This window comes from Peromyscus maniculatus, chromosome 14 (assembly GCF_049852395.1).
Source record: "Peromyscus maniculatus bairdii isolate BWxNUB_F1_BW_parent chromosome 14, HU_Pman_BW_mat_3.1, whole genome shotgun sequence".
In the NCBI taxonomy this organism is placed as follows: Eukaryota; Metazoa; Chordata; class Mammalia; order Rodentia; family Cricetidae; genus Peromyscus; species Peromyscus maniculatus.
In genome coordinates this window covers 55,825,359-55,848,176 of record NC_134865.1, presented here as the reverse complement: position 1 = coordinate 55,848,176, position 22,818 = coordinate 55,825,359, and the positions used below count along the sequence as shown (strand labels likewise).

The following is a 22,818-nucleotide window of genomic DNA, read 5'->3' as shown; positions in this document are numbered from 1 at the left end:
CGGGATGCTATTTCGAGAAGTCCTTATAAACCCGGCATGCGTTGAGTGGCCAGGACCATCCTGTGGCTGGACCGGCAGTGGTGAATGAAATGGGCAGAAGCCTTCCCACCACGGGGCTTGTGTTTTAGTGTTCCTGTCGGAAGAGATTTTCAGTAAATAAGTGAACTGGCAGGCAGTCTGCAGAGGAACTAACTAGAGGGGACACGGGGAGTCCTGAGAATAAGAATTTAAAACAATGCGGCCAGGGAGGACCTCACCAAACCTGTCCTTCCAGGATCACCTGAAGGAGAGGATTCAGGCAGGTGGGTCTCAGTGGGGTCCTGAGGGACAAGTGCAGCTGCTGTTCTGTGGGACAAGTATATGGGTGTGGCCGGGCCAGAGAGGGAGGGGCTTCTCTTCAGAGTGGGGAACCTTGGAGGGCCTCAACAGCATCACCGCCTTGAGGGGAGACCAGGGGAAGGCCTGGAGGAGGCAGGCAGAGCGGGGAGGGGACAGAGCTCAGCCCTGGGTGGGACTAGTAACAAGGAGTGGCTGGACTTTTACAGAAGGAATTGGATCCGGAGAGTGACAAGAAGAGAGGCAAGGTGACCCCATAGCACTGGCCATGAGCAGGCTGGCCATGAGCTGGTGAGGAGGACAAGTGGGGAGTCAACCGTGGGTGGACTCGGCTTTGTACTTAGAGCGTGAGGCTTAGGAGGTGTGGGATTTCACTTTAGGTGGAGAAGTCTGGCAGGGAAGGGGTGTTGCTGGACCTGTCTTTTGTAGGTTTCCATTTGGGGAGATTGGAGCACGGAGTCAGTGGGTCTTGTTGAGACTTGGGTCAAATGAACTGCTCTAAAAGCACAGTGAACTAGCTAGGCACTGAGTTTAGTTCCTATATTATGTCTACGGGCATTTTTTGACTCAGTCTGAGAACTGTTTCCCAGCACCAATGATGCATGCCAGTTAGCTCTATGCCCGATATATGCTCACATCAGGCCCGCGCTGAAAGGATAGCTCAGTAGTCCTCCAGCAGCTGGACTGAGATGGAGCGTGCTCAGATCTGAGAGTCTATGGGCAAAAGTGCTCAGAGCATTCCCTTTTCACTAGATCGATGCTAAACTAATGACCAGTACAGTACAGACTCTGCATATAATGAAACAAGTTAAAAAGTTCAGAATCTTTACCCATGACATTCTGTTTCCATTATTGTGGTAAAATAGAAAATATGAAAATGGCTGTAGTTTTTCCAAGGTGATTTCCCCCTCCTTCCTTCAGAAATAGGTACCAAGTGCAGATATTAGTAGTCTATACTAAGCAAGTGTCTTCCCATAGCCAAGCTTGTTTATGGGAGGCGGCTGTAATATTATCAAGATCAAATAAGTTTTCCCTCAGGAAAATGCTAGAATCAGGTATGACCATCCAAATTCACTTAGTTTGTCCTCAAAAAAAAAAATGCTTGAATTAGTGTTGAGTACTGTCTTCGTTAGGGCTTCTATTGTTACAACAAAACACCATGACCAAAAAGCAAGTTGGGGAGGAAAGGGTTTGCATTTCCACATTGCTGTTCATCACCAAAGAGAGTCAGGGCAGGAACTCAAGCAGGGCAGGAACCTGGAGGCAGAAGCTGAGGCAGAGGCCATGGAGGGGTGCTGCTTACTGGCTTGCTCCTCATAGTTTGCTTAGCCTGCTTTCTTATAGAACCCAGGACTACCAGTCCAGGGGTGGCACCACCCACCATGGGCTGGGCCCTCCCCCACCAATCACTAATTAAGAAAATCCCTTACATCTGGATCTTATAGAGGCATTTCCTGGAGTCTCCTCCTCTCTGATGACTCTAGCTTGTGTCAAGTTGACACACAAAACCAGCCAGTACAACTACATATAACACTAAGCAAATGAATTAAATAGTCCAACTATTAATTCCAGAGAACATAAGTTATCCAGAAGAGAAAAATGTAATCATAGTATATACTATTATCTCAGCTCTGAAGTGAGTCCATAAAACCACAGCTATAGAAACAGTAATTAGTGAGGAAATAGAAATCTATTCAAAAATATATAGCACAAAACGGAAGAGAGGAGAGGATGTGTGGGAGAGAGAGATAGATGGATGGATAGATTGATGGGCAGATAGACAGACAGAGAGACAGACAAATTGTAGGCAGGCAGCTAGAAACCCAGGGGCTGGAGAGAAAGAAAGTGTATGTGTGTGGTAGAGACAGCCAAATCCATTTTTTTTCCTGCTAGGAAGATAATAATGAAAAGCCAGGAACTAGCAGTTAAAAAACAGGTTATGTAGAGAGGTATATGCACGTAACACAGAGGTCAGTTGAAAACGCTAAGCGTCAGTAGGCCACTGTTTCATACAGTAGAGCTCACAACGCTGACCAGACACTGGTCATGAAAATAGTAAAGGTTGATGAAAAAGATTAACCGAAAACCCTAACTGAAGGGGCACTGTGGGGGGTCTGTCCAGGAGAGGCTTAGGGGTGCCATCCCTGGTCATCTTTTCCCTATGTGTTTGGCTTCTACTGTTTTGGTCTCTGTGCCCGATGGTGTGGAGAACTGGGTTGGGATGGGAAGTAGGTGGCGTGTTGACTCTTGGCATCAGATTGTGCCTCTGAGGTTGAAATTCCTTAGTTTGGACCAGATCCCAAGCGCTTCAGGGTTGTCTTGGAGGGCATCCATCCTCCTGTCTCTGAGTCTTGGAGGACTTGGGAGGTGACATTTTGGCCAGCACTCTTTTCTGGAGCTTCTCTGCTGCTACCCAGTCCTGACTCTGCCGGGCTGCCCGCAATGGTCACATGCCCACCTTCAGCATGCCCCCCACCTCACCTGTCACAGGTGTGTCTCTAGAGCGGAGAGGCTGACAATGGTTGGCTCTGAACACAGGTGGGAAGCCACACTGCTCAGGCCATACCCTCTGTTCCCTGGGCAAGGGTACCTGGTCAGATGGGGCTGACCAAGCACCAGACTGTATTAACAGATGGAAAAATGTGATTCTGTAAGGTTGGAGGGGATGGTGTAGGTGTAGGAGGAAGCTGTGGAGAACTGTGCCAGCCCAAGTGAAGGGGGACCAAGGACTTTGAAAAGCTGGGTGGACAGGCGCCTGGGTGGGTGCTCAACTCAGCTTCAGGGAAATGCTGCCTCCCAGCTGGTTGTGAAAGGAGTTCCCTATTCTTCCTCTCTCTTTTTTTACCATATGGTATGGAAAATTCAAATATATGTTGAATAGTCAGTCAACTTTCATATACCAGCTTCCACCTTGAGCACCTCATAGTCAGTTTAATTTCATCAGTAGCTTACTTACTTCCCTCATTGGGGATTGTTTAAACTAGATCTCAGACACTATTTTAAAATATTTTAATTATATACCAATTACATGTGAAATTACATGAGTTTCATGATATTTTCACATTTGTTTTTTGTGTGTATGTGTGTTTGTGCGTGTGTGCCCACGAGCATGCGCCAGAGTGCTTATGTGGAGGCCAGAGGGAAACTTTCAGGAGTTGGCTCTCTCCTCCTACTGGGTGGGTACCAGGGACTGAACTCAGGTCACCAGGCTTGGTGGCAAAGCACCTTTATCCATTGAGCCATCTTGCTGGCCTGTGACTGGCTCTTAATGACCCCACTAACCAAATGAGTGAATTAGCCCCTTAATGGATTCCTGAAATCACAGCATTATTGGGAGGTGGTGAAAAGTAGGAGGTGGGGCCTTAGCTGGAGGAAGCAGACCACAGGGGTCGTGTCTTTGGCTGTGTCTTGTCCAGGCTACTTCTTTGATGCCCCTCCCCCTTTTCTCTGTTTCCTGGCCACATGCTATGAGCGGCCCTGTTCTGCCACAGCCTCTCTGCCATGGTATGGAGATACCTGAAACTGTGACACAGAATATATATATTCTGTGTATATATATATTATATATACATTATATATACATTATATATAATATAATATAATATAATATAATATAATATAATATAATATAATATAATATAATATAATATAATATAATATAATATAATATAATATAATATAATATAATATAATATAATATAATATAATATATGTATATATATCTCCAGTACTTGAGAGATAAAAGCAGGTGGATCTCTGAGTTTGAGGCTGACCCAGTCTACATTATGAGTTTCAGGCCAGCCAGGGTTACATAGCAAGACCACAAAAAAAAAAAAAATCTATATTGTCCTGGTTAGTTTTTCGCCAATTTGACACATGCTCATATCATCTGGGAAGAGGTAACCTACCTCTATTGAGGAGATGCCCCTGTCAGATTGGTCTGTAGGCAAGCCCATGGGGCATTTTCTTGATTAATTATTAATATGGGAGGGCCCAGCCCACTGTGGGTAGTGCCACCCTGGTCTGGTGGTCCTGACTTCTATAAGAAAGCGGCTGGGCAATCCATCAAGTAGAAGCCAGTAAGCAGCTCCCCTCCATGACCTCTGCATCAGCTCCTGCCTCCAGGGTCCTGCTTTGGATTCCTGCTCTGACTTCCCTTCATTATAGACTACAACTGTAGACTGAAATAAACCCTTTCTCCCACAAGTTGCTTTTGGTTATAGTGTTTAATCATAGTAATCGAAAGCAAACTTGGAATGTATTAATTAGCTAATTTGTTAGTATGTGAGTGTGTGTGTGTGTGTGTGTGTGTGTGTGTGTGTGTGTGTGTGTGTGTGTGGGCATGTATGCCACAGTGCTCATGTGGACATCAGAGGACACCTCCATGGAATTGGTTCTCTTCTTCCTTTCCTGTGGGTTCTGGAGTTTGAACTGATTGCTAAGCTCAAGTCACACATACTTTTTATTTTATTTTTTTAAACCTACTGAGTGCTTCTTGCTGACACTTTTTTCTTTTTTCTTTTTTTGACATGGTCTCAGGTAGCTGAGCCTGGTCTCAAACTTACTGTATAGCTGAAGATGATACTGAATTTCTGAATTTTCTGGCTCTCATCTCTCCACTGCGGGGGTTCCAGGCATGTACCACCACATCTAGCTTAAGCCTTTTCTCCTTTAAGTAGGGAGGAAGTCAGGTGATTTGGTCATTGTAGTATAAAAACCTGACTCTGTTCTCCCCCCCCCCACCCCCTATGCGTAGGTCCATATAGAATAAACAGAAGACAAACAGAATGCTTCGAGAAATACTTCCTAAAGTCCAAAAGGAACCTGAGTAGAACTGCAGAGCCAGAAGTGAGCCTGAAACTCTTAGCCTTTGCATGAGGCCCGTGGACTGTCACCTCCTGAAGGGAGGGATGGAGCCTTAGCTGTGTACATCCCCGCCCCCCCACCCAGTCACAAGGCTGGTACCCACCTTGTCTGCAGCTGTGGTTTGAACTAAAAAGGCCATTAAGAAGCAGTTCATTCACCCTGTGGAAGAGCATAGTTCAGGAGTTAGAGTCATCCGTTGAGAGCCCTTCCCTGGGCAGGGCTTGTGTGGGGCTGGAGCCAGATTTCCTACGGCTTCCTTATTTCAGCGCCTTTCTGGGACTTGAGGAATTTAGCTCTGTCACAGGGTGGGTAAGGACACAACCGGAAGTCTCGAGCATACCTGGCCTCTGTTCCACACAGACTCTTCTACCACACTGCAGCTGCGTGACTTTGCCCCCCCCCCCCCCCCCAGCTTATCACTCCAAAGTCCTGAGCAAATGAGATGCTGCCCACAGAGCTCACTGCCCAGCTCCTTAGCTATGGGCCAGCCCTTCCTGGCAAGCCTGAGGACTTGAGTTCAATCCCCAGAACTTGGCACAGTGGGTGCTCTTAATCCAGGTGCTAGAGAGGTGGAGGCAGATGGATCTTGGGGAATGGATGGTCAGCCAGCGCAGCCTTCTTGGTGAGCTCCAGGCTAATAAGAGACCCTGTCTTAAAACATTCTCTCTCTCTCTCTCTCTCTCTCTCTCTCTCTCTCACACACACACACACACACACACACACACACACATACACACACACACACACAGACACACATACTCACACAGACACACGGATATGCACACACACAGAGACACAAATAAACACACACAGAGAGACAAACAGACACACTCACACACACAGACACATAGACATGCACACACACAGACAGACAAACAGACACACAGACACACGGATATGCACGCACACACACAGAGACAAACAGACACACTCACACACACAGACACATAGACATGCACACACAGAGACAAATAGACACACAGACACACATACAGACACATGCACACACACAGACACACTCACACGCAGAATCAAGGTGGACAAGGAGTGACATCATAAGCAGTCCTTTGGTCTCCATACACACATGTGCACATTCACACACATTCACAAAGAAGTGTTCACAAAGGTGGCTATTATTTGCCGTGACAGTGGCCGGAGTGGCCCCCAGAAACTTGCGGAGTTCACTGCCCCTCCCCCACCCTAGGCATGGGTCCCCAGCAGCAGATAGGACCACCTTATGACCTTGGCTTTTGTTTTATTCTGGCTCTCAGGAAGACAAGATTGTTTTTACGGGAGAATCCTTTTCCTGCATTGCATCAGCCCCTGGTTGGCCATTTACATGTAGTGGCCAAAGGTTCCTGTGTTTTCTCTCTATACGTGGTGTGGAGGGGCCTGCCCAACAATAGCTTGGCAAATAGTTATTCTAAGCTCTTCAAACGGAAACCCTGGGCAAAGGGCTCCCGTGCAAGTCGGCTGGCCTTCCCTGCTACCCCCCTTCTGTGGCTGATTCAGCAGCTCTTCCAGGGCCCTCCTCCAGGCCCTGGGCCTGTCAGGTCACTAATGGAATCTGCTGGAAGTGAATTAACTCATGGGAAAAAAAAAAGGGCTAACAAATCACTTCAGCTGTTGGTGTCTGCCCCAGGATGACCAGTGCTTCCCCATCCCTTCAGGAGCCTTCTCCCCACTTCGCATCCCTTTTCTGGGGAGCCCTGAAAAGGTCCACTGCAGAGGAGCAGAGGTTGGGGCGGACTCTCAGCCCTGAAGTGACAGAGTTATGGCCAGCAAGGTGAGACGCCTGTGCAGCCCACTGTGGCCTCCGGCCTCCTGTGTGGGAAGTCCAGTGCTGGCCTCATGCCTTGTTCACACTGCTGGTTTTAGCTTGGCTCAGTCCTGGCTGGTTTTTTTTTTTTTTTTTTTTTTTTTTTCCTTGTTAAATTGTCACAAGTTAGATTTATCTGGGATGAGGAACCTTAATTGAGAAAATGCTTCCACCGGATTGCCTGCAGGAAAGTCTGTGGGGCATTTTCTTGATTAATGATTGATGTGGGAGGACCCAGTCCATTAAAGGCAATGCCACCCTTTGGCAGTTGGGCTGGGGGTGTTTAAGCAAGCAAGCTGGGAAAGCCATGGGGAGCAAGCCAGTAAGCAGCATTCCTCCGTGGCCTCTGCTTTATGCTAAGTTCCCGCCTCCAGGTTCCTGCCCCTGACTTCCCTTAACGATGGAGTATGGACCGAGAGCTGTAAGGTGAAACAAACCCTCTCCTCCCCAACCTGCTTTTGCTCATGGTGTTGCATCACAGCAACGACATTCTAAGACAGTGACTTGTGCCAAGTCAGAGCTGAGAAAAGGGGGCCATAGACAGCTATGTTCTTAACCCTGGGTGGGGGGGTCCGTCTGGGTGGGGGGTCCGTCTGGGTGGGGGGTCCGTCGGCTGCTCTTTCCAGAGGACCGTCTCCTGCAAGGTGGGTCCCCTGCTCCTGAAGGTCTGTCTAGTCCCCCACCTTCTTAGAAGGTAGTTTCATTCCCTAGACCTGGGTAGGGCTTGGGGTATTCCCTAAGTAGGCAGGGAAACAGACTTCTTTCATAAATGCCAGACCCTCACCTCCACCTCTCTCTCTCCCTTTCTTCCCTGTCTGCTTCTACCTCCTCCAGAGAGCAAATTGAGAATGTTCTGGCTGGGGTAGGGTAGGCACCTTCCAGGGTTTATCAGAGAAGAAAGGCAGCTATTCTACTGAAGAGGAGAGGGTCTAGGAGAGTGTTTTCTCAACTTGTGGGTCACAACCCCTTGGAGAAGGGGGTCACATATCAGATATCCTGCATGTAAGATGTATGCATTACAATTCATAACAGTAGCAAAATTACAATTATGAAAGCAGCAATGAAATGATTTTATGGCTGGTGTTATGGACTATTACTTTAATTAGGCAAAGATGTGTTACATTTGTTTATGCTGCATTTGTTTAACGATGTAAAGATGTGTTGCTTTGCCTGCCTAAGGCACCTGATTGGTCTAATCAAAAGCTGAACGGCCAATAGCCAGGCAGTAGAGGGATAGGTGCGCTGGCAGGCAGAGAGGATAACTAGGAGGAGGACTCTAGGACTGAGAGCAGAGAAGGGAGAAGAGAACAAGGGAGAAAGAGAGGGAGATGCTCGGGGCCAGTCAGCTGTCAGCCAGCCATAGAGTAGGACATACAGGATGAGAGAAAGGTAAAAAGCCCCAGGGCAAAATGTAGATGAAGAGAAACAGGTTAAATTAAGTTATAAGAGCTACTGGGGCAAGCATAAGATAAGGCTGAGCATTCATAACTAATAATAGGTCTCCATGTCATGATTTGGGAGCTGGTTGGTGGCCCAAAAGAAAGCCTGCTACAGGTGGTGGGTCACCACAACACGAGGGACTGTATTAAAGGGTCGCAGCATTAGGGAGGTTGAGAACCACCGGTCTAGGAGAAAGATTCAGTGGGGTTAGAGGAGCCGTGGTGTCTGCTTTGGTGTCCTGGGAAGAAGAGGTCTTCAGGAACGTAATGAAGGTGTGTGCGGCTGCCACTGAGTCTGGGCAGAGAGAAGCACGCACAGACTGCTCTTGCTGGAAGCCTTTGGACAGGATGAGCTCTAGAAAGGCATAGTGTGAGGCGACCTCACAAATGCACATTTCCTGAAAACCCACGTTGCCCTTTGGCATCAATGCTCCATCTGGGTTCTAGAATCTAATTTCCTGATACCTACGGATGGGGATTCGGGTGTGGGATTCTGTGCGTGGAGTGAGGTCCCTAGCTAACAGCACTGATGCTGTCCTTTCTCCTGTTCCAGTGACTCAGAGTTATCCATGGACCAGAGTCCCATGTATTTATGTTCTGGTCAGTAAAACATTTTGTCCCCATCCCCACTCTCCATCTGGCCTTGGCTATTGGGTTCCTGAGATTGGTGTAGATGCAAATTTCTCTATCAAACTCAGCGGCAAGTTATCTGTGGTAGTGCACGCCTGCAATCCTAGAATTTGGGAGGCAGAGGCAGAAGGATTAGGAAATCAAGGGCACCTTCAACAGCATAGCAAGTGTGAGGACTTGGGGTACATCAAACCTGTGGCTTCCCTGGAAGAAAACGAAAATCCAAGAATAGAAGCCTCAGCTGTATGGAGTAGGCTGACTCCACAGAGAGTGATAGGATCCGAGTGAGGAGGACAGAGTTCTGTGTGAGTCTGGGCAGGAGCCTCTCACAGCCCAGCACATCTTCCCGGCCATGCGTTTCAAAGCATGAAACAGATCTGCGCTGCATCTACACACCACCCTGCCTCGCCATGTCACCACACTGGGCCTCAGTTCTTTGTCTGTAAAATGGGGCTAATAATGACAGCCTACTGCCTCCCTAGGGGTAGGGATGCCTTGGTACATGGGAAATGCCATTGAAAGAGGTAGGGAGTAGCAGCTAACATTCCTGGTGGTTCTTGTTTTTCAATGTGTCATGGCAAGTGAGCAAAAGCCATACGGGGCTTCACTGTGTTCATCTCACGGGCAGAAAGGTAGGGGACTGTGATAGAGCATGGCGACTTAATGACCAGGAGCGAGCGAGCGAGCAAGCAACACTGTGTAAGGCGGGGACAGAGCTGGGAGAAGCTGAGCCCTAGGCCTCCCAGGTTGCTGTCTCCTACCCCTCCTGCCTGTTAGGTTTTCATATTCCATATCAAAGTCTCGATCGTTCTTTCAAGTCCTGTGTAGTCTGGGCTCTGATCATCCGGGGACTGATTAATATTAAAGGTGAGGGTTTTCTTAGCTTCTTCCCTTCCCTTCTGAATCAGCCTCAGAAAGGAGAGGGCGGAAGTGAGTGAGAAGGACACCGGCGCCCCCAAAGGAATGCATTCTGGTGTGTCGCACAGATTCGCCCCCCCCTCCCCCAGTGACTTCAAGGATTGTGGCGTCAAATGTGAGCAGTCACTGATTAACTTCAGGACCCCTGTGACTATTAGAAAGCTTTGATTGGAGAGTCAGGCTGAAATGGACAGTTTGATCCTGGAGCTTCCTCCTGCCCGATACCAGGAGCGCAAGGAACACAGGATGCACACTAGATGTTAAGATTCCCAGGGACAAATTTGCTATCAACGCTATCTAGCTCAGAGGTTCTCAACCTGTGGGTCACGACCCCCTGCAGGATCAAACAACCCTCTCTGGGGGGTGGCCTAAGACCACTGGGAAACACAGATATTTATATTGAGATTCATAATAGTAGCAAAATTACAGTTATGAAGTAGCAACGAAAATAATTTGATGGTTGGGGTCACCACAATATGAGGAACTATGTTAAAGGGTCACAGCATTAGGAAGGTTAAGAACCTCTGGTCTAGCTGCATTCACAAGAAAAGCATGTCAAGTGCAGCCGTTGTAAACAATTTGGGTTTTCCAATCAGCCACATCACTTCAGCTTCATTTTACTTCATTTCCGATTGCCTGACACCAGTGAGGGCCTTGGGAGGTGAGGTCCTCACTTTCCAAGCCTCCAACCTAAATTTTTCTTAAGCAAACACTTCGATGGCCAAAGAGGTTTGTACCCTTTGAAAAGCCCCACTTTTTAAGGAAGGAAAAGATGGCTTTGATAATTGAAGGGATGTCATTCTGTGGCATGTTTTTGTGTCATGGTGTTTTTGGGTTTTCTGGGGAATGGGATCTGGAGTCAGGTCTGACTGGTGATGGGCAAGTCAGGAAGGAGGCATGACTTCTCAGATCGTCCTCAAGGGAAGACAAGAAGGTTGAGCATTTTGCTGGTCGCGGAGGTATGCATCAGATTCTGTGTGTCTGACGACATGGCATGCTGACTGCCAAACGCAGCTTTGACTTTTTCATCCATCCAATGTGCATCTCAGTGGGGTATGTTCCAGGGAAGCCTCCTAGGTGTTGACAGTGTCATGATGAAAGTTTGCGGTGTTTTTTGGGGATGGGGTAGGGTCTCATGTATCCCAGGATGGCCTCAAACTTGCTGTGTAGGAGAGGATGGCCTTGATTCTTTTGCCTCAGCCTTCCAAGGGCTGGGATTTTGTGTGTGTGTGTGTGTGTGTGTGTGTGTGTGTGTGTGTGTGTATCACTATGCCTGTCTCAAGAGTTTGCAATTCATGTAGGTAGCAAGATGTTTTCAAAAGTTACCCTTTGCATAGAATAGGGACACATTGCTAGGTGGTGGTGGTGGTGGTGGTGGCGGCGGCGGCGGCGGCGGCGGCAGCGCAGGCACACGCCTTTAATTTCAGCACTTGGGTGGCAGAGGCCAGCGGATCTCTGTGAATTCGAGGTCAGCTTGGTCTACAGAGAGTTCCAGGTCAGCCAGAGTAACACAGAGAAACCCTATCTCAAAATAAACAAACAACCAACACCAACAAAAAGAATAGGGACACACGACACCCTTTGGGAAAAATAAATGATGTTAGAGTATGTTTCTCATTTTGTGACTTTTCAACACTCAAAAAGCAGTACATTATTTAAAAATAATGTATAGGACAAAAGGGCATAAAACAAGAGGCCAAGGACTTCCAAGGCTGGAGAGATAGCTTCAGTGGTTAAGAGTGCACACTGCTCTTGCACGGGATCTGAGCTCGGTTTTCAGCACCCGTATGGGGTGGCACAGAACCACCTGTAACTCCAGCTTCCGGGAAATCTTCACCCTCTTCTGGATTCAGTAGACACTGGCACTCATGACCCCCTGATCCCATGTATATATAATTAAAAAATAAAATTTTAAGAGCGAGATTTCTTCCCCATATGCCCATTCTGCTCTCCATAGCTGTACACAGTTTTTTTTTGTGTATCTTTCTTTGCATTTTCTATGCCATTGTGAGCATGCATATAATATGTCTGCAAGTCTATGTCAGAATAGCTGTTAAGGAGTCAGTTGTAAAGCAATTTCCCTTACTTCTTTGATGATTGGTAAAAGGAGAGAAATCCTGCTCTCATCCTCTAGTGGACTCCTTCCTATAAACACTTCAATCCCCAGTAGGTCTGCTCTGTTGCACGCGGCATGGGTTCTGCTTAGGAAAGCCAACAGTACATGGTTTGTGGAAAAGCAAGTTACTCCAAGTGTTGACTGGGTACAGTGGGGACTGTGAGCATTCACCACACACACATCAGTAAGGAAGATAGCAACAGTGCCCACATGAGCTGAAGAGAAGCGGCTTTTATAGTTTGACCAGGGGTGCGTACTACTTTTCTGGGAATCTCAGAGCAAGATCGTAAAGGTTGGATAAACATGTAACGTGAGAATGTGTGACATTTATGGCCAAGGTGGTGACAAGCTGTGATCCTTATGGGTATGAGTGCCTGGATGCAAAGACCAGTCAGGCAGGGCCCTGCCTCGGCTCACACACAAATCCCACCCTGCCCCATTTTAGGAAAGGAGAGGAGGGAGAGCCAGAGTGAACTCAGTGTGGCAAATGGGACCCAAACTTTGGTTTGGACCCCCCTCCCCCAAACATGTTTGCTGTCCATGGGTTCTGGAGAACAATCCAGTTCTTGGAACTCTTCTTCTGGTGACCGGTACAGAGTTGTGCTCAGGCTTCTTCTTTTTTTTTTTTTTTTTTTGCTTTGTGGCATCCTAGGAGATAGAACACCAGGAAGCCTTGAGAGACAGCCTCATGGGCAGGAACTCTGCCAGCCTTCTCCTCCTTCACTCCGTTTCTGTGGGCTCATTCTTTTTCTGCAACTTGAGTCTCTCCAGAGAACCAGGTCTGGGGCCCAGAGCTCCGAGCTCCTTTGTCCCTTCCTCTGTTCCCCCTCCAACTACCTGCCTTAGCTCTGGGGCTCCAAAAGGGACAATGTTTGCCTTGAAAGCATCTTTGGAGGATTAACTGATGTCTGCTCTATGCTTTGAAGAGAGGAGAGAGAGAGAGTGGGAGACAGGAGAGAGAGGAGAGAGAGGAGAGAGAGAGAGAGGAGGAGAGAGAGGAGGAGAGAGAGGAGGAGAGAGAGGAGGAGAGAGAGGGGAGAGAGAGGGGAGAGAGAGGGGAGAGAGAGGGAGAGAGAGGGAGAGAGAGGGAGAGAGAGGGAGAGAGAGAGAGAGGGGAAGAGAGAGGGGGAGAGAGAGAGAGAGAAGGAGAGAGAGAAGGAGAGAGAGAAGGAGAGAGAGAAGGAGAGAGAGAAGGAGAGAGAGAAGGAGAGAGAGAAGGAGAGAGAGAAGGAGAGAGAGAAGGAGAGAGAGAAGGAGAGAGAGAAGGAGAGAGAGAAGGAGAGAGAGAAGGAGAGAGAAGGAGAGAGAAGGAGAGAGAGGGGGAGAGAGGGGGAGAGAGGGGGAGAGAGAGATAGGAAGGGAGGGAGAGTCAAATCTCTGGGCTGTCCTCAAAGCTCACCCATCCCAGCTCAAGCTGCCAGGTCTGGCTAATGGAGGTGTCGAATGAGCTGGCCCGTCATGACCACCTTCCTGAGCATCTCATTTCCTCATCTACCTATGATATAAGGGCCATTGCCCCAGCAGGGAGGAAGAAATCCTCAGGTGGGCATTTATACATTTTATTTTTTTTAAACCAGGAGAAAGAATATTAGCATCAAAATGATCCTCCCCAGGGAAGTTAGTTTGTGGCCATCTGTGACATTTTCTCATTTGGAAATTGTTCTCTCTCTTTTTAAAAGCTTTGTAAGTGTCAGGGGCAAGAGGAGTTCTAATCTGCACCTCTCCAAGAAGGCCCTCTGCCCGGCTATTGATATGTTAATTTCATGCGGTTTGGGGAGAGAGGGATGACACCTGCTTCAAGGTGAGCGTTTCCATCTCAGTGAATTCTTTGTAAACAGAGGAAAAGGGCCTGGCAAGCCGCTTGCTTACCGGGAAGAGCCAGACAATACAGCGTGAGTTAAGAAACAGAGGGTTTGGCCTGGCACAGTGGCCCACGTTTGTAATCCCAGCACTTGGGAGGTGGAGGAATGAGGGTCAGGAGTTCCAGGCTACCTAGTCAGAACTACATGAGACCTTGTCTCAAAAAAAAGCAAAGCTAAAAACGGTCTATTTCGGAGGCCATACCAATCAGAATTAAAATCAATCAATGACAGTCTCAGTTTGTATTGTTATTGCAGAAGACAAGAAAGACTCCAGGTCCAAGACAGCTAAGCATATTGGAGTCCTCTTCCAAGGCTTTGGGTGGTACCGGGGCGCAAAGAGGGTTGGAGCCCCCAAGGCTGAGCTTTCCTTCCAATTGGGTGGCAGAGAGCAGCTTTCATTTCTTGGTGTTTGGATGAACTCTCTGGCACCCGATCCTCAGAGTCTCTCAAGCACCCCACGGCTTGCTGTTTGGCACAGGCCTTATTAATAGAGGCCATTGTTCCTTCCTCTACGATGCTCCTGGCTACTTGAAAAATCTGAAGATCTGGCAATCCGGATCTTCATTGCACCAAGGCTACCTGCTGTTTGGATAGGGCAGTGGAATTGCCAGCTTCTGGGTTATCCACCCGGGGCAAAGGATGCCAGCATTACCTGTCTGCAAAGCTGGTGAGGAGGAGTGTTATCTAGAAACACGTGTGAATGTGCTTGGGTGAGTAGACACAAGCACAGGGATTGAGGCCGAGAAGGGATTAGCTTTCTAGAAAGGTCACCCCTTAGCAGGTTGAGGGTACATAAGCTGAGCCACAGACTCAAGAAGAGAAAATCTTGGAGCAAGGTGAGGAGTATCGGATTCTGATGGCACACAGTAGAAGCTGCGCCATTCAGAGAAAGCGCCTACTGCATATCCACAGTGTTGCAGCTGCACTGTGCATGGCTCCAAGGACCCGAGTTTCAGCCTCTGTCCAGTGTCCAGCCCTGCACAGGTCCTGGGACATCCAAGAGCTTGATGAATCTTGGCCTGGCAATAGGCAGGATGGACTTGCCCTCGAAGCCACTGTTGTTGGAAGTGTACGATATGAATATATACTGTTCCCATTGGTTGATAAATAAAGCTATTTTGATCTATGGCAAGGAAGCTTACAACCAGGCAGGAAATCCAAGTGGAGATACAGGAAAGAGAAGGGCAGAGGGGGAGAGACACCAGCTGCCGCCCAAGGAGCAGCAAGATGCCAACAGACCGATAACGCCATGGCCACGTGGCAACTTATAGATAATAAAAGCAGGTTAAATTATGAGAGCTAGCTAGCAAGAAGCCTTCCATAGGGCATGCAGTTGGTAATTAATATAAGCATCTAAATGATTATTTTATAAGTGGCTGTAGGACCATGGAGGCAAAGCGGGACCAGAGAAACACGGGACCGTGGAGCAGGGTGGGACCGGAGAAACTTCCAACAACAGGCCACCTTTGAGAGCAGATGAATGAGTCTCTTTTCTCTCCAGTTTGTTCATCAAAATGGAGACACTAGTGCAGGTGTTGTAGACTCAAGCCCCAGAGGGTCAGGCAGGCCTTGTAGACAAAAGGGATATCCTCATGGGAGAGGTAGGGAAGCAAAGGGGAGTGTGGTAAACTGGGAGGGTCCTGTTCCTGATGGGATGCCAGTTTGAGGCCAGCCTGGGCTACAGATTGAGTTTCAGGAAAGGCTTCAAAGATACACAGAGAAACCCTGTCTCAAAAACAAACAAACAAAAAACCCATTACCCTATTTTTGACAGGTTCTTTCTATAGGTTGGGCTAGTCTGGAACTTGCTATGTAGCTCGGGCTGGCCTTGAATTTATGATCATCTTGCTTCCACCTTTACAAATTATTTTATGTGTATGGATATTTTGTGTTCATGTATATCTGTGTACCATGTGCATGCTTGGTACCCATGGAAGATGGAAGGAGTTGGATCTCCTGAACTGGAGTTATAGATGACTGTGAGCTGCCATGTGGATGCTGGGAATTGAACCTGGGTCCTCTGGAAGAGCAGCCAGTGCTCTTAACTGCCGAACCATCTCATCAGCCCTTCTGCTGCTTTTTGAGTGCTGGGATTCCAGTGTCTACTACCATACCTGGCAAGAATAGTTTTTCTTTTGGTTCTGAACCCAGGGATGTGTGCATGCCAGACAAGTGCTCTACCACCCAGCTATATCCTCAGCCCTGAACTCTGACAGCTTCAGATAGAATGAACTAATTCTTAGAAAAGCATAGTGCAGACCAAAGGAAAGATGTCTGGAGGCCATATTGATCTTAGGTTTGCAAGCCCTGGGGTAAGACTTCTCCACGAGGCCATTGACTTGACTTTGTGAATCGAGGGCATAAAGAGGGAAGATCTCTTATGATAAAGAATGGCTGTGAGGGCCAATGTGGGTGAAGGGAGGATGCAAAACTTGGACTATACGGTCACCAAGCTAGAGCAGCATATCTGGCCCCTGAAGGCTTCAGTGAGGATTGCTGTAAGGCCGGTAGGAAATCCAGGGACAGCTGAGGGGAAAGTGTGTACAAGTGTGGGTGGCCGCCGTGGGGGCAGGTAGGGTACAGAGGTCAGGGAGGCCTCAGGACAGCTCTGGGGGAGAGGGCGGGTGTGAGCTGGCATGGACTTGGAGTTGAAGTTGTTTATACTCTGCCCTCATGTAGCCTGGTGGGTGTGCACATCCCTGCTAGTCATGCACAGAGGAAGAGCATCACAGTCACCAGAAACATCTCTGGGCGTCTACTGGGAAGAGCGTGGAACTTGGGCCCAGCCCTTGAAGTTTGTGGTTAGGACTAGAAGCCGGTCATACATGGAGAGAAGTAGGGAGTGTGGGTTCAGAGAACGTGGGTTTGGAGCTTCCCTTTGTTACTTGCCTTGCCCCTGGGCCAAGTTACTGAGCTTTGGAGGGGCAGGGTGGCTCATTTGGGGGAAAATAATTGTGCCTACCTCTAGGGTTGTTGTTAGGAATCAACGGATCTGAGTACCACAGTGCATGAGGAGTTTAGTTCAGAGCCCGGCCCACAGTAAGTGCTCAGTTTGAGCTCTTTATTCTGAGACAAGCAGTAGCCTCAGCTAACTGTGGTTAAGCATAAAATGCATTGTCTCAGGAAGAGAGCTGACAGGAGACACAGTGTAAGGTCACGGTGTCCTTGCCCCCATTTAGAGTGCATTCCTTAACACAGACCTTCTAGCCTGAGTCCCTGCTTCTCAGATGTCATACTCATGTGGATAAGCTGAGGAAGCTTCTTTGGGCCTGGTTCTATCTCTATTATATAACGGGAACCCCCCCCTCCCCAATTTAGTTCACAAATATTTACTAAGAAATTCCTATGACCCAAGCCCTAAGAAGTGGCATTTGGGATGTTGAACACAACAAGACGGAGGGTAACTAACCATGTAATTAGTTGAGTTTACTGTGTGTGTGTGTGTGTGTGTGTGTGTGTGTGTGTGTGTGTGTGTGTTATTGGAGAACAGCTTTTGGGAGTCTGTTCTGTCCTTACACCATGGGCTCTTGAGATTGAACTCAGGTCTGTAGGCTTGAGAAGAAATCGCCAGCCTGGGTGTATTTAGATGCTGAAGCTAGCATATAGGCTAAGCTGCTATGACAAAGAGATCCCCAAATAGAATGGCTAAGACAGGAAGTCCTAAGGAAAGCACATGAGCTTGACAAGCAGGAGTTTTCGTTTTACACCCTTAAGTCTGTCTCGGGGGTGTGGGAGGTAGGAGGTGAGGAAATCCAAGGCAAGCGGCTTGTCTTAGAGAAGGAGCTATTCTCATCCTATTGGCTGGAATTTAGTCACATGGCCACATCTAGCTGCAAGAGATTCTGGGAAATGTAGTCTACAGCAGATGAACCTATGCTTAAGTGAAACTGGGGATGGGGGTTGCCACAGGAAGAGATAGGTAGATAGATAGATAGAGAGGTAAATACTGAGGTGCAGTTAGTAGGCCTAAATAAAATGGATGGTGGCCAGTAAAGTCCCTCAGGAGCCTGGGGAGAACTTTGTTTTTCTGGACTGGACACTGGGGATTCCTATCACCTAATACATGCCAGGGAAGCACTCTACCACCTCTGCATTCCACCCCAAGCCTGAGAATTTTATTCTTGAGATTCTTTCTAGTGCTCCTTTGATAGAGGAAAAACATGCCTACCCCCCACCCTCCATTGGCAGGTGAGGATGTCCTCTGCCCTGGAGCTGTTATCTTGTGATGGGTAGAAAAAGCATATTTTCCACCTGCTGCAGGGGATGGACAGAGTGTCTGTCTGGCTTCAGAGCAAAAAACTTTAACATCTCTTTAGTAATATGTGCAGTGGATAGATTTGGGCAGAGATGGATGATAATGGTTTCCCAGCCACTGTCTCACTTGGTGTGGTCTGAGGAGTTCAGTACCTTGGAATTGGACTTCAGATCCTTCTGGAAAGCTATGTTAGCTGTAGCATTGCAACAGCTGTAATTTCAGACTCTTCGAAAGGTCTTGTTGACTTCCAGGAAATGGGGCAGATGTGGGAGAAGGCAGCATGGGCTGGAAGGACCTCGTGTGTTCAAGACTCCATCCATCTCCATCTCCACAGGGAGAGGCCAGTGAGGAGAACCAGTGTGGGCACAGCGTCTGTGTGAACGTAGCACCAGTGTGGGCACAACAACTGGGGGCCTGGGTCAGACAGGCTTATTCTCTTTCCCCTGAGGAAGACTTATGAAGGGTCAGTGCTTGAGTAGGGGTGCTGTCTGGAGCTGGGCTTTCCCATGCAGAGAGTCTCAAATGAGATGCTAACCTTTGCTCTGCTCTGGATTTTATGCACAGTCAGAAAACTGCTCGTCAGAAGACATCAAGTGCACATCAGTGCTGAGACCACACCTTAGGGCATTCTGAATTAATAGTTAAGATGGACACCTGGTGATTCTTAGGGCCATAGTTACTGTACCCCGTGTTTGAGTTTGAACGTGTGCCTATAATGTGCCGTGAACTTCATCATACTGCTCTGTATTGGTTATGCTTCAATGTTCAGAGTGCTTGGTATTTTCCTTCCAATTACAGTGAATGCAATATTACTAAATCTCCTGAGCCAGGGGTGGGGAGGGTGTCAAGGGTATTTACTCCGACACCCTACTCTATCCAAACAGAATGGCATCAATGAGAAATGACACTGACTTCAAATCTAGGAAGAGACCATTTCCTAACTTGACATTTTAAAGTGAGACTCCTGGATGCCTGTGCGAGCCTCCTCACTGTAACTCCCACACCAGTATTTCATACACCTCAATTGCCTCTGGTCCAGTGCGGTACCCAGCACATGGCCAAGACTTAATCAACACCTAGTAGGAGACAGTAAGAATACAGACTAGGGACAACGTCTAGCTCCGTCACTTGGTAGCTGTGTGCCTCTAGACAATTTCCCTACCCTCTCTGGATTTTCATTCCAGACTGTGTGATGGGAAATATACTAGTACCTATCTCATAGACAGAGACTAGACACATGAGCTTTTATAGGAATGCCTAGCCCATGCGAACACTTCCTTAGCTGTTGTTACTGGATCACTAATGACTAAATGGAAACCCAAATCTGCCTGCTAGAACTTTATAATGAATCTTTTCAATCTCGTTCCATTTGGTCGATGTTGATCAACCCCTTCTCCACACTTGATTTCCATATAAAACAATCATGTCTTTTTTCTCTCATTCCAACAATTTAAAGAAGTTTTAAAAAATAATTAGTTTATGCCTATGGGTGTTTTGCCTACATGTATGCCTGAGCACCACATGCCTGGCACCTGTGGAGGACAGAAGCGGGTGTTGAATTCTCGGGAACTGGACAGATAGTTGTGAGCAGCCATGTGGGTGCTGTGAATTGAACCTGGGTCCTCTGGAAGAGCAGCCAGTGCTCTTGAGTGCTGAGCCATCTCTCCAGCATAAAGGAAACAAAAGCAAATGGCTGCTGATAGTCCCAGATGTTTTTGATGCAAACCAGGGTCCAGCTGCAGGGGGTGGTTAGAGGGATTAGCTCTTGTGGGCTGAATCTGCACATCCAGTGCTCTTTTCCAAAGACAGGACATTGAGGATCTGCGGTTTCCCTGACCCAGCAGGACCTTGGAGGACATTGCTGTTTGGAAGTCAGGATCCTTTTGGGAGTAGGGGTGTCTTTTCTAAAGAGAACTAGGGGAAGGTATATTATTTACCAGCTTGTTGTGGCCTCATGTTGATGGTTGGTATTCACATCTTGGTATTTTTTGTATGTCTAGAAAATGCTCTTTGGATGAAGCTTTAAGTTTGATCCTGAACAGTGCAGAAACTGGGCTTGGTGGTGCCTGCCTGTAATCCTAGTACTTAGGAGGTAGAGGCAGGAAGATCAGATGTTTGGTGCCTTCATCCTCTACATATCAAGTTTGAATCCAGCCTGGGTGACACAAGACCCTACCAAAACAAACACGGTTATCAGTTTTTAGAAAGGACACATTGAAGAACTTATTTCCTGTGGTGGTTTGAATAAGAATGGCCCTCATAGACTCATATATTTGAATGCTTAGGGTGTGGCCTTGTTGGAATATGTGTGGTCTTGTTGGAGGAAGCAAGTCACTCGGGGGTGGGCTTTGGGGTTTCAAATGCCCAAGCCATACACAGTGGTTCCTTCTCTTTTCTGTTGCCTGCCAATCCAGATGTAGAACTTTCAGCTCCTTCTCCAGCACCATGTCTGCCTGTGTGCCACCATACTTCCCACCATGACAGTAATGGACAGAACCTCTGAACCTGTAAACCGACTCCAATGAAATGTTTTCCTTTATAAGAGTTGCCATGGTCATGGTGTCTCTTCACAGCTTTAGAAACCCTAAGACACCTCCCTTTTGATTGTAGTGGCCAAGAATTAAAACAGAATAAATGGTTATCAGTAAGGGAATGACTCAAGAGCTGTGGTACCTTCCTACCATGATTCATAAAAGAACCAGTACAAGGATTTTATAAGTCTATAAAATTGTAACTATAGTAGGAAAACGAAAGGGGAAGGGATGTGTACAATATTTGTTAAACAAACAATATTCAATCTAGAGGGAGCCAAGAAGTTAGCACTGTATGTAGGCCAGGGTTCTGTTACAAGAGCTACATTTTAGCTCACAGCTTTCGATGTTTCAGCCCATGACCTACTGCCTCCACAGCTTTGGAACTGTGATGGCATTGTGCCTTATGGTGGGAGCATGTTGGGGAGGAAACCTTTGACCTCATGGTCCCCAAAGTGAGAGAGAGGGAAAAGGGTCTGGAGATGTGTTACCTAACACCGAAAGAGAGGAAGAGAAGGGAGTCCTAAAACCCCCTTCAGGACACCCACCAGTGACTTGGCCTCCTCCCTCTAGGCCCCAACTCTTAGAGGCTTTGCTACATCCCAATAGCACGGTGGGGCTTGAGGCCTAAGCCTTTAATACCTCAGCTTTAAGGGACTTATGAACCAAACTATGGTTGTGAGCTCCCTGGTAAATAAACAGAGATGAGGATGCTTATTTGGGAGGGTGGAGTGAAGGGAAATAACATAACAATATAATGTCATTTGAATAAATTATCTCTGCATGCACTTGCATAAAGAAGTGAATAAATATCTGTGGGTAAATGAAGAGAATCAAACGGAAGAACAAGACTGAGCTCCTGGGCCAGTCTAGGAAAGGCAAGGGCTGGGCTCCAGAAGTGGAAGCATTTACCCAACAGATTAGTGTGGCTGCAAGTCAGGGACGCCGGTGAGAAGTGGGTGGCCGGGCACAGACAAGCTGCTCAGCAGTCGCTACTGTCACCCTGAAGTGTGTGCGGTGCGACGACAGTCTCCTGATTTTTCAAAGTGAAATAATTATGTCCCCATTTTCCGGATGAGGAAAAACAATTGCATGTCACTGAAGGTGTCACACGGAATAAGTGACGCCAAGACCCAAGTCCAGGTCCGTTTGCCTGCAGAGTCCCAGCTCTTTAAGTGTCAATTATTGTGGCCACAGGTTGGAGCCTGGAGGGGGGGCTGGCGTGCTCTGATCATAGCTGAGAGTTCTGCAGGACCCTCTCTCACAGGTGTGTTTTGCTATTAAAACTACCCAAGTCACCATCCAGTAACTGTTTCCTGTGTGTACTTGCTGACCTGGTCTGTGTGTGCGCGCGCGCGCATGCGCGCAGCAGCTGCTTGGGACTTTGTTCTCAGGGAAGCAGACTGCACAGCAAAGTAGGGCATCTTGCTGACCTACCTTAGGACAGGTGAGAGCGGACGCTCGTTAAAAAGGAGCACACTGTTACTGAGTGTGACACCTGGACCCAGAACCATCTCATCAGCTACTTGGGGGGCAAGTAGCAAGTGCCTGGTCTCTCCTGAGGCTCTGTCTTCCACCTCTGCTTGCCATACCCCAACCCCACAAACCACAAAAGAACTAACAAGAGTGGCTTGTTTGGTGGCCTGGTCGTGGGCTTTTGTACAAATTACTGCGTGCCGTTGTGGTCCGCAAAAGTGCCCCAAAGGGAGTCCTTAAGGTTAAAGTCACAGTTCTGCAAAATGATGTCACCTGGGATGGTCCCTTCTATTTCCTTTTCCTTGGTTCCTCATTCATAAAGAGGGAATATGATTTTTATCCTTCTAGCCATTAAATGATGATGTACAGGGGGCTGGAGGGTGGGAACGGGAGGAGCTCTGGGGCTTGTTGGCCGTTAGTCTGGTTCTAGGTTCAGTGAGAGATCCTGTTTTGAGGGAAGCAGGTAGATAGTGACAGAGTAGGGCAGTGAGACATCGATCGTCTTCTGGCCTCTGCATGCATGAATGGGCATGTATACCCTGCACACACATGCCCACATACCACACACAC

The 22,818-nt window shown here is 47.8% G+C and overlaps 1 protein-coding gene across 1 annotated transcript in view; it reads left to right on the top strand.

Moving 5' to 3' along the window:
- Dpf3 (double PHD fingers 3) overlaps positions 1-22,818 on the top strand; it is a 292,453-nt gene that overhangs the window by 29,311 nt on the left and 240,324 nt on the right. The gene's annotated exons all lie outside the window — the stretch shown is intronic.